This window comes from Mus caroli, chromosome 8 (genome assembly GCF_900094665.2).
Source record: "Mus caroli chromosome 8, CAROLI_EIJ_v1.1, whole genome shotgun sequence".
Classification (NCBI taxonomy): Eukaryota; Metazoa; Chordata; class Mammalia; order Rodentia; family Muridae; genus Mus; species Mus caroli.
In genome coordinates, this window is record NC_034577.1 from 33,976,745 (window position 1) to 33,994,838 (window position 18,094).

The following is an 18,094-nucleotide window of genomic DNA, read 5'->3' on the forward strand; positions in this document are numbered from 1 at the left end:
TCATTCTTTTGTAAACAAAACAAGATTCCACTTTGCTGTTGATGAAGTAGTTTTGTTTCTGCAGGTCTATGTCTTTATTTCTCCTTGTGTGAGCTTAGATACAGAAACCTAATATAGCTGTGCTTGGGATGTGTCTTTACCTGAAAAATGAACAATAGGTAATACATTGAGTATAGGTTCACTAACAATAATCCTAAAATGAGAGAGAAAATACATGCCATCAACCAAATAGAGATGCTCTAAATATGATACTGAAGACAATGGTGGCAGAAGAATACTATCTGAACAGACCACTAGAATCTGCTTTGTTGGATAAGAATGGATTTAATAATAGCAACTCTTATGATCAAATAACTCAAAATATGTAGAGGTGGCTTACAAATAATAAAGAGAAAACTACTTAAGTTATTTTGCCTTAGACATTTTGTTATGATCCAAAGAGTTATTACATCATACCAGGAAATGAGCAGGGCAATATTTGACAGTAAGTGGAGCTGCAGACATGCCTCAGTGGTTAAAAATCACTCCATGCTTTTGTAGAGGATCCAAGTTTGGTTCCCAGCACTTATGATAAGTGGCTCACCAGCACATGTAACTCCAGACTCAATGGCCTCTTCTGGCCTCCACAGTCACATCCCCTCACAGGTCCACATTCTACATGCAGACATGGGTATACATGGGTATAATTAAAAAAGGAAAAGAAAATTTTCCTAGCTATTAGTAATAAAAATCACTATGACCAGATCAGGCTTAATTGCTGACAATTGATATTTGTTTACTACTCAACATTATTTTCTTAAATTAGTTACAAGTTTTTAGCTATACTTTTTTTTCCTAAATTCTGTTTCTCTTAAACCACAAAATTTATTGTTTTGATTTAAAATGTAGTTACTCAAAAGAAAGACTGTAGTTATTGCTTTGTGTGGTAAAGTTATTTAGGGAGACTAATTATTTTATACATCAAAATCAACTGCATCTAATCTAGTTGAGACTAAAATATATGCTGCGCTGGTACTTGTGTATAGAGCAGAAAGGCCCAATGTGAGCATGAGCATAAAGAAATTCTATAAACATATGACAAGTTTTAGTAATTCATCCCTAAACAGCAGGGATATCCTGCTGCAACTGGCCCTGAATGATCAGTCATGGAATAGCTGTTTCAAGATTACTGAAGGGTAAAAAGGAGGAGGAAGGAGAAGAAGAAGAAGAAGAAGAAGAAGAAGAAGAAGAAGAAGAAGAAGAAGAAGAAGAAGAAGAAGAAGAAGAAGAAGAAGAAGAAGAAGAAGAAGAAGAAGAAGAAGCAGCTGGGCAGTGGTGGCACACACCTTTAATCCCAGTACTCGGGAGGCAGAAGCAGGTAGATTTCTGAGTTCGAGGCCAGCCTGGTCTACAAAGTGAGTTCTAGGACATCCAGGGCTACACAGAGAAACCCTGTCTAGAAAAAACAAAAAACAAAACAAAACAAAACAAAATTACTAAAGGGTCTGGATCACTAATGTCTTAGCTCACTACACTTTCGCTTGTCTCTGTATTGTCAGGCCATAGTGTGTGACATCATTTAATCAGTAAACTAGAAGTGAACATATCATGTGTCTACTAACTCAGAATTGGATTCTCCTTAAACTTTCCTCTGTCTTTCTTTGTGTCTTCTAAGTGGCAAAGTACTACCTACCCTGTGATATGTGCTCCAAAATCTGTTATACCAGGTACAGGGCAAATGAGGAAGCCTACTCCTAACCCTGAAAAGCTGACACACTGAGACACACTGACAGTGTCCAGGAACTGGCTACCAGCTCCACCTGACCCTATAAAAACCACACTCCGTGGCCAAAAATGACGCTTTCCTCAATCCTGGTCCTTCTCTGTCTATAGAGAGTGAATACGTTTCCTCACTTACGTCATCTTGATCCACATCTTTGTTCTTCACACCCTGGCTGCAGTTTTCACATAACAGCAAGAATCACTCTAAAGCCCCTTGCACATTCTGTCTGTCCAGTCAGCTCTGCCAGGACAGCACCTCTGTCACTGTGAGGCTGCTTGCTGGTCTAGCTATAGACACAGGTCTAAAATACATTTAGCTTGCCATGCACCCCCCAAAACCCCACAGAACAAATTTAGTCTTCCCATAACTTTTTCCTTACAACAGCATCACTAAATCTTATGGAAATAATCGAGGAAACGATGTATCAAAATGTTAGCAGTAATTAATAACAACACAAAAGAACATAGAAGATTCTTTAACATTTTGGTTTTTAAACTTAGCTAAAAGTATCTATGTAAATACCAAGGGTTGGAAAAAAATGCCTTGTGAATACTATAAACAAGCAACAACAGTTAAATAGCAGAGGGCCATAAATATGTGAAGTAATAGAGAGGAGAGACACGGGAGGAGAAAGAAAAAGAGGGAGGTTTGAATGGTGTAATTATATTTTAATTAATTTTAGGATAATTATTTCCTAGATTTGAACTGCACTAGCTTACTGTAAGTAAGAATCTTTTTCAAAGTCCCGTCTGAATTAGTGATCGTGTCCCATAATAGCGTGAGTCATGAAGCACTTGGCACTGTGCAACCCACCCTCCTTTAACTTTCTGACATGGTCCTTACCCTCATCCATCACACTACCTGAGGCTGTCTCTCAACTGGCTTTGGATTTTCCATGCCTAACTGAAGCCTTTTATTTTGTATTGAGTTGATTCACAGGAAATAGGACAAGTTAGTAATTCTAAACTACGAAGATAACAGAGCATTTATAGTTTAATGTGGCTCTATAGGCAGCGTATGGGGCAGCGAGATGTCTCAAAGGAAATTCTCAGCTCCAAGGCATGGGTCCTTGGGCTTCTTGCTTCGGAAACACAGCAGCTGGCATCGTGGGAAAGTAAAGAGCTTCCCTAAGGATGACCCCACAGTCTTTCTAAGGTACAAGGCTGGCATGGCCCACATCGTCCGAGAAGTTGACAGGTCAGGATCTTAGGTGAACAAGAAAGAAGTCCTGGAGGCTGTAACCATTATGGAAACGTAGACATCGTGGGATATGTGAAGAGTCCATGATGCCTCTGGACCTTAAAGACCATAATTGCTGAGCATATCAGTGATGAGCATAAAAGGCTTTTCTATAAGAATTGGCACAAATCTGATAAGGCTTTCACCAAATTCTGTAAGAAATGGCAGAATGACACAGGCAAGAAACAGATGGAGAAGGTCTTCAACAGCATGAAGAAATACTGCCAGGTCATCCGCATAATTGCCCGCACTCAGATGAGTCTGCTTCCTCCGTGCCAGAAGAAGGCACACTTGATGGAGATCCAGGTGAATAGTGGCTCTGTGGCTGAGAAGCAAGACTGAGCTGGAGGAAGGCTGGAGCAGCAGGTTCCTGTGAACCAGGTGTTTGGGCAGGATGAGATGATTGACGTCATTGTCATCATCGGCCAGACAAAAGGCAAAGGGTACAAAGGGGTGACCAATCGTTAGCATACAAAGAAACTGCCCCAAAAGACCCATTGAGGTCTGCACAAAGTTGTCTGTATTGGAGCCTGGCACCCTGCCCGTGCTGCCTTCTCTGTGGCTCAAGCTGGGCAGAAAAGCTACCATCACCAAACAGAGATTTACAAGAAGATTTACAAGATTGGTCAAGGCTACCTCATGAAGGATGGTAAACTGATCAAGTACAATGCATCTACTGACTGTTGTCTGACAACAATGTTGTCTGACAAGTGCATCAACCCACTGGGTGGCTTTGTCCATTATGGTGAGGTGACCAATGACTTCATCATGCTCAAAGGCTGTGTAGTGGGAACCAGTGCCTGACAAATACAGAGGTGGATGCTCTCAGCCAACCGTTGGACTGAGCACAGGGTTCCCAATGGAAGAACTAGAGAAAGTACCCAAGGAGCTAAAGGGGTTTGCAGCCCCATAGGAGGAACAATAATATGAACCAACCAGTACCCCCAGAGCTCCCGGTGACTAAACCACCAACCAAAGAGTACACATGGAGGGACCCATGGCTCCAGCCACATATGTAGCAGAGGATGGTCTAGTTGATCATCAGTGGGAGGAGAGGCCCTTGGTCCTGTGAAGGCTCAATGCCCCAATGTAGGGGAATGACAGGGCCAGAAAGCAGGAGTGGGGGGGGGTTGGAGAGCAGGGGGAGGGGTGAGGACATACGGGGTTTTCAGAGGGGAAACCAGGAAAGGGGATAACATTTGAAATGTAAATAAAGACAATATCTAATAAAAAAATCATTTAAGATGGGAAAAAATTCGTGTTAAAAAAAGTATTTTTAGGGCTGGTGAGATGGCTCAGTAGGTAAGAGCACCTGATTGCTCTTCCAAAGGTCCAAAGTTCAAATCCCAGCAACCACATCATGGCTCACAACCACCCGTAATGAGATTTGATGCCCTCTTCTGGTGCATCTGAAGACAGCTACAGTGAACTTAGATATAATAAATAAATAAATAAATAAATCTTTTAAAAAAAAGTATTTTTAAAGAAGAAGGAGAAGAAGAAGAAGAAGAAGAAGAAGAAGAAGAAGAAGAAGAAGAAGAAGAAGAAAGAATCGAGTGCTTACTCTTCGTAAGTCCATGCTGATCCAGACCAAACATCAGGCTCTAGAGAAGATTGACCTGAAGTTCATTGATACCACCTCCAATTTGGCCATGGTAATTTACAAACCATGGAAGAGATGAAAGTTTACATGGTCAGGAGCACTTTGTGGTGGGGTCTCACTAATAAAATGTTTCCAGCAAAAAAATATATAAATAAATAAAAGTTTAATGTCTGTGTATATGTGTCTGTGTGTCTGTGTGTGCCTGTGTGTGTGTGTCTGTGTGTGTCTGTGTGTCTGTTTGTGTGTGTGTGTGTGTGTGATTCTGTGTGTGTGTGTGTCTGTGTGTGTTTGTGTATGTGTCTGTCTGTCTGTCTGTGTGTAAGGAGTGACAGAGAACAGAATAGTTTAAACGGTTTCAATCTGCTAACTGCTCTCCCTGTTGATGTGAGATGATGCATCGTAGGTAATACTGTTCAAGAAGACTCACAGACTCTCCCATAGAAAAGAGAAGATTCAACCAAAGATTTTTTTAAAAGTGTTTATTTACAGGTATTATTTGTAAAAATCAAATAAAATTAAAAACAGTTTATAAACACTAGATTGTTTCTAAGAGAGGTAAGTATATTGCAATAATTAAAAAATAAATTATAAATAGTAAGAAACAAAGTGTGTTTATGATAAAATGCTTAATAGGAAATCATAGTTCAGAAATAATAGTTAATATAAATGGGTATACATAATCAAAGTTTTAGCTACCTTAGAAGGAAAATTTTTACCAAGCATCTCAGGAACATAGAATTCAAATTTATATGTTTTTTAATGATCTTTTTTGCATAGTTCCATTCTTTTTGGTATTTTCAATTTTTTAATAAAGTAAGAGACGGTTTTTATAACTTTAGGAAAACTGAAGCATGAAAGAAATTTTCATAGTCTTCACAATTTCCAATTTTTAAGATGGGAAACACAATTGAACCAAGAATTTAGTTGGATTAATAGTGTAGTATCAGTATGGTATCCACTTTAAAATTCCCAGCGTAAAATAAAAATAGCACTTCCCGAAAGGCTTTGAGAAATAGCTCTGGCTACAGTGCTTTGTCACATAGCTTAGATAGAGTTCCTAAAGCTATTTCCTGGTGATGTTGAAAAATCTCAACATTAAAAAGGGCAAAGGGGCATGTATTTTTATTCATAGTGTTCAGATTGTGTATCACGGAGATTAAAGCACTTGCCCAGAGCAATGCTGGAAGTTCCTCACTGATAAGGAGAAACTTTGCCCTCCTGGCTTATGCTTTAATCTTCTTCCTGCATAAGGAATCATGTTTTAAGCCTGTGGAACACCTTGCTTCCTGTTCAGCATTTAGCCACAGACAAGGTTAAACTGTAAGCCTGGAACTTACCTTTAAGTCTCAGCATCGGAAATATTCATCGTTGGGAGGGGAGGTAGGGCTTTAAAATCAAACTTAACAGTTATGTACACATAATGCAAGACACAGGTATTCACTAAAACTACAACCTTTAAGCTTTATGTGGCCTAAGCTTAGTACAGAAGTGCCAAGGTTTATAGCACACCATTTGAGGTTATGCAAGCTCCGGCAAGAGCAGCCTCCATGGATGCTGGCATTATGCATTTCCCCAGAAGGTGGGCTTCAATCTTGTGTTTGAATAGTAGAGTGCACACAGAAGCATCATTAATAATATTGCTCCTTGAAAGACCTGGTCTCAACTGATCTTTCTTCAGTTTTGGCTTTTTCTAATTGTGCTTTCTTGGTTGCTTCTGCTTGCATATATCCATGTATGTCCAAAGCGAAGACTCATAGCTTCCTCTCACAGTTCAGCACCACAGTATAATGGCACACAATTTTTTTTTAACCCCACCCCCACCCCCCACCCCGCACCTGGCAGGGCAGGGGAGTTCGACCCCCGGCACACAATTTTAATAGAGCTACCACCCTCACCATTTTTCTTTCTAGACATCAAACTGTTTTATTATCTTGTTGGATTTTTACACCTCTACCTCCCTTCCAACCCTTATTCCACCCCACTCCTTTTCAATCTTCCAACACTAGATAGGAGAGAAAGAAGGTTAGAGGGAAGGGGGGAGCATAGACCTCTATAGGCTACTTCCTGCTGATTAGAGGAGTTGGGTTCCTTGGGGCAATTCCAATATTTGTTATCAGAATATCCCACAGTCCAACAAACCAGCAAGCCCGAATCCAGGCAGCAGCGGGAAGAGCAGCAATCATCACAGGCCCTCTCACAGTTCTCCCATTTATACCCTCTCCAGAGCCCCCAGAATTAAACTATCTGCAGCTTCCAGGAATGGTTATGCCCCTGATAAGGAGACAATTCTAATTCATGGCTGTGGACAAACTGAAGCATCACCATATTCCACATCTGAGATTAAAACAAAAACATTCACATAACATAACTGGGTTCTTAAAGAATCCAAAATTCTCACTACACTTCCCCACTTTAGTGGGGGAGGGAGGCTTTTTCTCTAGCATGAATAAGACTTGTTTGCTTAGTCTAGAAGAAGATTATCAATGAACCATTTTTTGGATCAGTAGTTTTTCTATAACCTGGTAACTCTCAGCTGATCTTGTCTGAAATGACTCATACCTGGAGCTAGGGCCCAAAGCCACTTTCTGATTGCAAAAGATTACCTTGTATGTCCCTCTGGGACCTGATTCACTGGTCCAATGGCACCCTTTACCACAGTGTTTATAAACCCCAGGAAGCCTAAACAGTCTTACTAAGAACCCTTCGCCACTACGAAGGACCTGTTTGCTTCTCTGCTTCTCCAGCAGAAAGTATTGTATTTCTCAGAGTTAACACACCTGACATTTTGAACTCTGATACTTTTCAAATGACCAAACTGACCACGATTAAAGCACCAAGAACTTTGATATATGAGACCTTGTACGACTACTGGGAAAGTTAATAAATAAGGGTGCTACTGAAACCAGAGGCAGCCCCTCTAGTGGAGCCCAAGGTAACTCTTATAAAGGAAAACATTTCATTGGAGCTTGCTTACAGTTTCAGACTTTTAGTCCATTATCATCACAGTGGTAATATCCAGCATGGTAGTATCCAGACAGACATGGTGCTGAAAGAGCCAAGAGTTCTACATCTTGTTCTGAAGACAGCCTGGAAGAGACTAACTTAGCAGGCAGCCTAGAAGAGGCTCTCTTTCCATGCTGGGCAGAGCTTGAGCATAGGACCTCAAAAGCCCACCTACAGAGTGACACACTTCCTTCAGCAAGACCACACCTATTCCAACAAGGCCATGGCTCCTGAGTGCCACTCCCCATGGGCCAAGCCTATTCAAAACACCACAATTTGTTTTCTCTGTGTGTTCTCTCATATGACATGAGAGTCGCATAACTGACTCCTCATGTCAACTAAGCGTCTAGACAACTCTCCCTCCCTCCCTGTGACTTTCTGCAGTATGCTAAGTAGACTTGAGACTTGTAGCTAGTAGTCTCCCTTTCTCACTTCTCTAGTTTATTTTACACCATGACACTTATTACTGTCCACCATGCTGCTTAATTTTCTATTTATTTTGGATATGTCCAGATTTGTCTCTGTCTATTCTAATTTAAACGTTTCAAGGAACTACATTGGGTCTAATATTGTTCTGCTGCAATCCACTCACTTTCTGACAGTGTGTGCAATGAAAGTAATTAATGGGCGCATGTTAAACTAAATAAAATAGGGGATGAATTTACCATTTTCTTTATTTTTGTGACATTCCTTCTTGGTTTTCTGGTTTATTTCAGCTTTCAATGCCCTGAAATAACTGTTAACAACGACCCTTTCCTAACTTTTAACTTCCTCTTTCTACTTCTGCCTATTTTGTAAGAAGATTTTGTTCATTTTTTCATGCAAATCTATGCTAAATATATGTATTCCCACTTCTTTACCATTTTAGTTAATTTTGTGTTTCTATCAAATGTGTGTGGCCTTTTATATTGATAAAACATAACAGGGGCTTAGGAAATGGGTTGGTTGATAAAATGCTCTCTCTGTAAGTATGAGGACTTGATTTCAAATTGCCAACACCTGCAAAAAGCTGAACGTGTCAGCACACACCTGAAACCCTAGAGCTTGGAGTGCAGACACTGGTGGATTCTCAGAGCTTGCTGGGCCAGCCAGGTTAGCCAAATCAGTAAGGGTTAGGCTCGGTGAGAGACTGTCTCACAAAAGAAATGGAGAGTAACTAAAAGAGATACCTGACATCAAGATCTGGTGCCGGAGCCCACCTGCAAGGAGAAGAACAGCCTCTAATGGGAGGAGCAAAGATAAAAGACACGAAAGGTATAAAAAGATGCAAAGACAAGAGAGAGATTTGGGAGGGCTGCCAGTCAATACTGCAGCAGCAGCCAGCAACCTCGTTTATTTTTTCATAGCCTTTTTATACCTCACATTACCATGGGAAGCAATGCCACAAGCTAACAGAAATAATTGCTGAAATATACACAGGACATCTGTTCTCATCCAGAGGCCTCCCTGTTCCTTCCAGCAAGATCAGTAGAATGTTCAGACCCTTGCCTTCAGCCTCAAGTATATCTCCTCTTCTTGTTTCTGCCTCAGCAGACAAGGAAATCAGTCAGTAGAACCTGATCTGCCTTGACTCTGCCTGACAGGCAGATCTCTCTCTCTCTCTCTCTCTCTCTCTCTCTCTCTCTCTCTCTCTCTCCCTCCCTCCCTCCCTCTCTCCCTCCTTCAGAGTATCAGGCCTCCACACTTGCATGCAGTATATGCATATGCATGTGTACTTACACTCATATGTGTGTGTGCATACCAACACAAACATCTATACACACATTCATATACACATAAGCCCATGATAAATTCTCACAGCATCATTCACTAAAAGTTGTAAGTCATATAGTAACGGTTTTATGCCTCTAAAACATAATTGGATACTTTTATTTTTTTATTTATTTATTGGGGGGGGGTGTTCAGGACAGGGCTTTTCTGTGTAGCCCTGGCTGTCCTGGAACTCACTCTGTAGAACAGGCTGGCCTCAAACTCAAAAATCTTCCTGCCTCTGCCTCCCAAGTGGTGGGATTAAAGACGTGCGCCACCACTGCCAGGCTATAACTTTTTTTTGATACTTTTATTTGATTATTTTTCTCTGGCAATGATTATTCAAATAGAATCTTCAAGTGGATTAAGGGCTCTAACCAGCCCTAAACTGCTTCTTCTTTTAGACTAACTTAAGGAACTCATTTTACTAATTTAATTATCTTCCAGTTTTCAACCTATAGATGTAGAGTACAAATATATACTTGTTTTAAAATATACTTGTTTTTTTTTTTATTGAATGGTTAATAATAAACTATAGCCAAGAGTGGTGACATATACTTTTAATCCCAGCATTCAAGAGGCAGAGGCAAGTGGACCTCTATGAATTCGAGGCCAACCTGATCTACATAGTGAGTTCTTGGATGGCCACTGTGATCTAGAGACATCATAAGTATTGGTGGTGTAATTTTATAAGTAGATTATTATTTATGCAGTCTGACATAAGGAAGCTACTAAAGCTGCCTTAAGAAAACAGATTCTGTACTGACTATTTTACAAATTCTAGTTGTTGATATTGGTAAGAATTGATAGGATTAGTTTGCCTCATGTTACAATTTACATGACCTAATTTTCTTTTCTTTAGAGAAAGATGATTTTTGGTTCAAGGCGGGGTCTTTTAGGTCAGGATTAGAGAGTAGCAAACTACTTTGAACCAAAGAAATTAATTCATCTTATGTAAGCTACAGTCATACATGTATTGTATAAAAGTAATTACAACAGAAAATTAAACCTTATAGAACCCTGTTAGTGTGTGTGTGTGTGTGTGTGTGTGTGTGTGTTCGCGCGCGCGCGCGCGCGAGAGAGAGAGAGAGAGAGAGAGAGAGAGAGAGAGAGCGTGCTGTAATAATAAGTCCAGATATTACCAAGTGGAGCCTTTAAGAGGTAATTGGGTGAAAGGAATAGTCTTCATTAATAGAATAAGTGGGTTTTTTGTTTTGGTTTTTTAATTTTTTGAGGCAGGGTTTTCTCTGTATAGCCCTGGCTGTCTTGGAACTTACTCTTTGTAGACCAGGCTGGCCTCTAACTCAGAAATCCACCTGCCTCTGCCTCCCGAGTGCTGGGATTAAAGGCTTTCGCTACCATGCCCAGCTCAGAATAAGTGTTTTTTAATAAGGGCTTTAAAACTACTGTTGGTCAAAGCATTTACTCTTTGTATGGACCTCAAATTTCCAGTGGATAACTAAAAACAGGCAAAAACCTGACATTTCTGTCTCATTGGCTCTGAGTTATTCACTGCTAAATATTTGCTCATGGCTTTCCCCTCTCTTCCAGAAATTATCAGTCAAAACCTCTCTCTCTCTCTCTCTCTCTCTCTCTCTCTCTCTGTGTGTGTGTGTGTGTGTGTGTGTGTGTGTGTGTGTGTATGTGTGGTATCTGTGTCTCTATGTTTCTCTAACTCTCTGTCTCTCTCTGACAGAGAATTGATATGCATGCTGTGCTGTATCTTACAGCCCCTCTCCTCACAGGTTTATGATAAGGATAGGTCTACCTGTGTGCCTCCTAGCAGATGTTACAGGCCAGGCTAAATCATCTGATATGAGATTTACCTACCCTATTGAAAATCCATAAAAACCAGAATCCTTTTTTTCCTCTGTTCTCTGAATTTGAAGGCCCCATGTTGACTGCCAATAACTATGGTGCTATCTTTCCTGATATTCTATAAACTAAAGGCCCCATATCTCCACTTAGGGCTTCACTGTGCTGTCTGTATTTCAGTACTGCATTTCTAGCTGTCTCTTCCTTTGTGCTATCTATGGCTTAATACTATAACTCTTAGTGTCTTGCATGCTCCGTGTCTCACTTTAGAGTCTTTATCATGCTACATGTGATGGCCATTCTCCTAATGCATTCCCTGTTTAGATCAAAAAGGAACCCCTCTCTCTCTTCAAGGACCCATCCTGCCACCCATGGTATGATGTTCTATCTTTCTCAATTGCTATCCTGCTTTGAGACCCAGTCATAGTTCCCACGGTAATAACCCTTTGTCTCTTAGTAAAGCTCACTCTAAAGGGTAATTGTCTGTCATCATCTGTTCATTAATCTACATTTATAAGCTATAATACTGCTCACTTAAGACTCCAGGAACAACACATCTGATGAATAAACATCTTGAGATGGAGACTGAATCTGCCTTCTTTGCCACAGGGAAGCAACCTCTGGGATCTCAACATGTCCAACCTGACTAAGGCCAAGATAATCACCAAACAGAAGTTTGGTTTCTCATAAACAAACTCATATTTCCTGCCCTCAGCTTGTGCCCCATCCTTACATAATGTGAGAGTTCATGTCAATACTCCTAGCAATACATACATACATTGTGTGTGTATGTGTGTGTGTGTGTGTGTGTGTGTATGTGTGTGNGTGTGTGTGTGTGTGTGTGTGTGTGTGTGTGTGTGTGTGTGTGTTTAAAAAGAGCCCTAGCTCCTTCTCTACCAATTGAGATTGAACATTCAAAATCCAGAAGACAGACCTGAATAGAATGCCACCTCCTGACACACTCCTTTATGACTTCAGAACTGAGAATAAAAACATCATGGTTGTTATTAGCCATTTAGACTATAGCACTTTGTTATAAACAAATAACTTATTAAGGCAGATTTCACATTTTTAAAAAGTTAAACACATTGTTTTATTGATAGCAGTATACTTAGGATTTCTATAACCCATGCCCTAGATTTTTAACTTTTTACTGGTCCTTTGAGAATTTGATACCATTTTTTTAAAAACATAGTCACCCTCCTCAACCACTCTAGATCCACATCCTCTTTCCTACCTACCCAACTTTGTGCCCTCTTTTACTTTAAAGCCATCAAGTTAAGCTTGTACTCTCAGATCTGCATCCTCCCATGGGAGAGTGGTCCAGTGGCCACACCAATAAAGGAAACTCCTAGGATCTATCAATAGCCAATAGCTCCTTGGTTAAGAGGAGGACTTATGTCCGCCTATGGAATTTTTTCTGATTTGATCTAATGCATGTCTTATGCATGCGGGCACAACCACTGAATTCATCTGTGCCATTGCCCTGCTATATCCAGAAAAGTTTCCTCTTTTGAAGCTAGCCATGATTCTGTACCTAAGATGAGGAGCTGCATCCTATATCACCATAGGACTGTTTTGAAAAGTAAATTAATTCATATGTCATATTTTAATTAGTAATGATTATTACTCATTTTTCATTACAACCACAGTTTGATTGTTATTAGTAGCATTTTATCATGATTTTAGTGATGTTGACACTCATAGCAGCTTACCCATTTAATAACATTAAATGACAGAGTCTGTCTAGCAAACGTCATGCTTTTCTGTTGTCTTTGGTGTTGTTTGGTTGGTTGGTTTTGTGCTGTTTTGTCTTTTAATAGGATTTCTTTCTCTAAGTCTAGACACGCTGGCTTCAGACTCATAGCAGTCCCCTTACTTTTGCTTCCTAAGTCCTGGAATTATAGGCATGAGCTACCATGTGCAGCTGTCCATGCTATGATCTTCAGAAAATGGATTCTTCCTTGTGAGGTTTTACTTGGTCACATATGAACTATTCCCCTAAATAAAGGGATTAAGGGCAAGCAAAATTCTGTAATGCTTTGAGATCTATGGGGACCTCATGGAAGAACAACTGCAAAATATGGAACTTTTCTGGAGACAGCAGGGCAGTTGCAAATGTGCATTCCCAACAGTTGTGGCACCCATACATTTTGACTCTGGCTAGCACAGGTTCATGGTTATCTCATTATGCAAAATGCATTTTATCTAGCTTTTAAAGTTCCCAAAGTTCTTCAGTTCAAAAATTTCTTCAAAAGTTTTTTTCTTTCTTTTTTAAAAATATTTTTATTGGTTATTTTATTTATTTACATGTCAAATGTTATCATCCTTCACAGTTTCCCCTCCACAACCCCCTTATTCAATTCCCCCACCCCTCTGCTTCTATGAGGGAGCTCCCCCACCCATCCATCCAACCACTCCCACCTTACCTCCTTAGCACTGTCCTACAATGGGGCATCTAACCTCCACAGGACCAAGGGCCTCCCCTCCCCTCCCCTCCCCTCCCACTGATGCCAGATAAGGCCATCCTCTGCTACATATATACAGCTGCAGCCATTGGATCCTTCATGTGTACTCTTTGGTTGGTGGTTTAGTCCTTGGGAGCTCGGGGGTGTCTGGTTAGTTGGTATTGTTGTTCTTCCTATGGTGTTGCAAACCCCTTCAGTTCCTTCAGTCTTTCGCCTAACTCTTCCATTGGGTCCCCCAAGCTCAGTCTGATGATTGGCTGCAAGCACTTGTGTCTGTATCGGTTAGGCTCTGGTAGAGCCTCTCAGGGAACAGCCAGACCAGGCGCCTGTCAGCAAGTGCTTCTTGACATCAGCAGTAGTGTCTGGGTTTGGTGTCTGCAAATGTGATGGATCCTTAGGTGGGACAGTAGAAGTCTCTTGACTGTGAGCCCTTGTTAAAAAAAAAAAAGTGAAGCAAGTTATATATTTTCAACATAAATTCCACAGAATACATACTTACATTCCAAATAGGAGAAATGGGAGCATAGCAGCAAGGAAGGATTGAGCCAAGCAAAATGGACAAAAACAGGACATACATCAAATCTTGTGACATCATGTTGGGTATCTGAGATTTTAGATGGAATCATTCGGGCTTCACAACATCTTTGAATAATAGCATTCCTCCAGCTATGTTCCCCGCTGCACATAGGGTCTGTGACAGTATATCTTCATTGTCAACTTGACTGGATTTTAAAATCAGCTAGGGGATAGACACACTTGTGTTCTGTGAGGGTGTGTCTGAGAAGTTTAACTGAAATGTAAAAGGTCTAATTTTGAGTGTAGGCAGTATTCACCTATGGGCTTGGTCCTAGAATGAATGAAAAGGATAAAGGAGCACAGACTACAGTACTCACCAATCTTTGCATAAGGATGGTGGATGTAAAGTAACCAACCAGTGGACTCATGCTCTGACTACCACACTTTCAGCACCAGGATGGACTATATGCCTTCAAATCATGATCCGAGCTAAGTTCTTTCTTACATCTTTGTTGGGTAAATTTGTCAGTGCTTCAAAAATAATTGATGCATGGCACCCCTTGCTTCTACTCACTTGATGCCTCCAGCCTTCCTCAGTGAATATTCTATATTTCCAATGTCTAATATTGCCCATATCTTGCACTGTGCATATCTGCTTTGACTCCACTTTCCTAGCTTTAAAAAAAAGGTTCTCTGGGCTGATAACTCTGCCAATATCATTTGATACTTTCTTTATTATTTCCTATTTATGAATTTCCAATAGAATGTTTGTTTCTGTTATTTCTTTCTCTTAACTATTGCCTTAGACAGTCCAGGTCATTTGTCGTTCTGTATCTATTTTAGAATACTGGAGAAAATCTCTGGGAAGTGATTATTTCTTTATTTCTTCTATTAATTTCTTTATTTCTTCTTTAATTTTTTATTGTTCATTCATCTTTACATAAGCATATACATGTTTATTATAATTTATCATTTATCATAGTTTTCCATGTAACAAAGCAGATTATTGGCCTACTATTTCTTTGCTTTCTGTTTATATAAAAGTTTGGGAATTTTATTCATCTTCAAATGAGTAATGTTTAGATCAGTTAGTTTTGTATATCCCACTCTTTTGAAGTATTGATTTCTATTTCTAATACTTAATTCTCTGATTTTGCTTTCATTGAGCTTTTTTTGCTGATCATTTTGTAAATGAATCTCAACTTGCATCTCCTGAGCCTCTGTCCTGACTAGATCACATTACTCTGTTCCCAGCTGTCCAACTGTCTGAGTTTTCTCACATTATCACATTTAATTCAATGTGACTTTCCTTAGTCCTGGAAGCTACATCCCAGAATTTTAAATCACTATTATTTGTAAGTCTGCAGTTCTCTGACTTCCATTTCCTAGCCTAGTTTCATAATACAGACTATCATTTTTTTTGTTTTTTGGTTTTTTTTGGTTTTTTTTTTTGTTTGTTTGTTTTGGTTTTTTTGGTTTTTTTCCTGCTAGAGTTATAAACCTTGAGGCTAATTTTCTTTGCAGGTGTAGATGAACTACCCATCATCTCTTTTCGTTGGTGATGTGGAGCCCAAATGGTTTTTAGCTTTAGTGCACATTTACTGCTGTGCACTTCCACTGACTCTAGTCCACTTAGATGTTTATCACAGTTTGTGACCTTTATGCATTCTTTAAGTATCCCATAGTTTATCAGCCATGGCTATGTGGAAGTAGAGAGCAGCGTAAAATGCCCACATAAACCTTCAGCATTTCTGAGGCAAGTGTCTCAATGGGTGTATTTTTTAAGTCACATACTTAGAGAGTTGAATGAGAGGGGAAAATTAAAAATCAAACACCCTTTAAAGTTACTACACATAAGTGGAGTCAGTGCTCCAAATCGTATTCGAGATCTAGAGAAAATACTGCAGAAAAAAAAATCATGTAATGGGTAGGAGCTCAGTCTCTTAACACTGTAATATACATTGAGTGTCTGAGTCAGGGTTTAAAAAGACAGATCATTTTTCCTCTTACTTCCTCTTCAGTTTTTCGATCTACATTATGCATCTCATCTCAAAAGGAAAAAGGAAGTTAGTCCTGCTGATTTTACTGTCTTACAGTGACAACAAATCATCCATGTTACAACTGAAAAACAAACAAAATTTCCCCACTGTGCATCCACTTCAATTTCCAGTCTCTCCTCTCGAAATGGCTTCCCCTGAGGAAATAGCAACATCTTACTAACAGGCTGGAGTGTGGGGTGTGAGTGGAATGGCAGGTAGGTTTCACTTACAAGGCTAGTTTCAGCTAAGAAAAGCAGTAGTCCACACTAATTCTTCACCTTGTCATAAACCAAAATCCTTGGATACTAGTCCATCATATTCATTGGATAAAGTTCTTATCGTCTGAACCAAGGCTACCTATGTGAATGGCTGCTTTGATCCTAATTCTTTTTAATCTTCCTAATTCTCTGTTTATGAGAAGTTTGACAATTAAAAGCACTCATGCTGCAAAACAAGAATCATTACAATGTGGGATGCTTCCAAACACTGTGGCAACCACAGTGAAAGAAAACATATGCACAGTGTGTTAGCTGAGACATATATTTTCTACAAAATTATTAACCAGGTATCATGCTTCCATAGATGTGATGACACTTTAACTTTTTAATATTCATAAATTCCTTGACATCAATTCCATACTCTTCCTAAAGTGTGTGAATTTTCAAACCTGAAGTATATATGTGTAAGAACAGTTATTCTACTTTTTTTGAAGTTTTACTAACTTCCTGAGTTAATTTGATGTGCTTTCTTTAGAAACTTCAATAAACTCTTGTTTGTTTAAGCAAATATATTATTTATTAATAGGATATATGTCATATATCCTATTTATTTAATAAATAAATAAAATTATAAATTTTGTTCTATTTTTCTATTTATATGATACCTACAGTTTTAAACTTTCCATCCATAAAACTCTGCTTAGCTGCATCTGGGCTTGGAAGTCAGATCTCTTCAGATAATGTTGCTTCAATGAGGACTGAAAAGTACTTACCACCATATCCCTGTCTGAATTATACTGCAGTGTCCTGATGGAACAAAACTCTAGAAAGAGCATCATAAATTTTTGTAAAGAAATAACTACAGCAATAAACTGTACTCAGTGGAAGGAAGAAGAGAAAAACAAGGCAAAATGAACACCACTATGATACAGCACACTAGGTGACACTTTTACAGTCATGTATTAAAATGGCTTTCTTAAACTTGCTACAGCTTTAGAGCCAATCCTTCTTCCATTCACATAAAACCATCCTGGTATCAAGAAATCTGTGGCAGTTCTCAGGAAAAGTTGCTTCATGAGCAACACTCCAGATGTTCTAACATAGATGCAAAGATTTTTTGAAGTTTAATACATTATGAAAAATAAGCAAGTCATAATTAATGTAATGAATTTAATCAATGCTTGATATATTAAAGCCTTCATTAAATTTATTTCCAGGACAATTTTATTTATTTATTAGGTATTTTCTTCATTTACATTTCCAATGTTATCCCAAAACTCCACCATATCCTCCCCCTCCCACTCCTCTACCCACCCACTCCCACCTCTTGGCCCTGGCGTTCCCCTCTACTGAGGCATATAAAGTTTGCAAGACCTCTCTTTACAATGAGGGCCAACTAGGCCATCTTCTGATAGCCCAGAAACTTAGAATACCCAAGATATAAGATACAATTTGCAAAACACATGAAACTGAAGAAGAACGAAGACCAAAGTGTGGACACTTTGCCCCTTCTTACAATTGGGAACAAAACACCCATGGAAAGAGTTACAGAGACAAAGTTTGGAGCTGAGACAAAAGGATGGACCATCTAGAGACTGCCATACCTGGGGATCCCATCCCATAATCAGCCTCCAAACGCTGACACCATTGCATACACTAGCAAGATTTTGCTGAAAGGACCC

The 18,094-nt window shown here is 39.5% G+C and overlaps 1 pseudogene; it reads left to right on the forward strand.

Annotated features, from left to right (window-relative positions):
* The first annotated feature begins 2,792 nt into the window (after positions 1–2,792).
* LOC110300217 overlaps positions 2,793–18,094 on the forward strand; it is a 120,256-nt pseudogene continuing 104,954 nt past the window's right edge.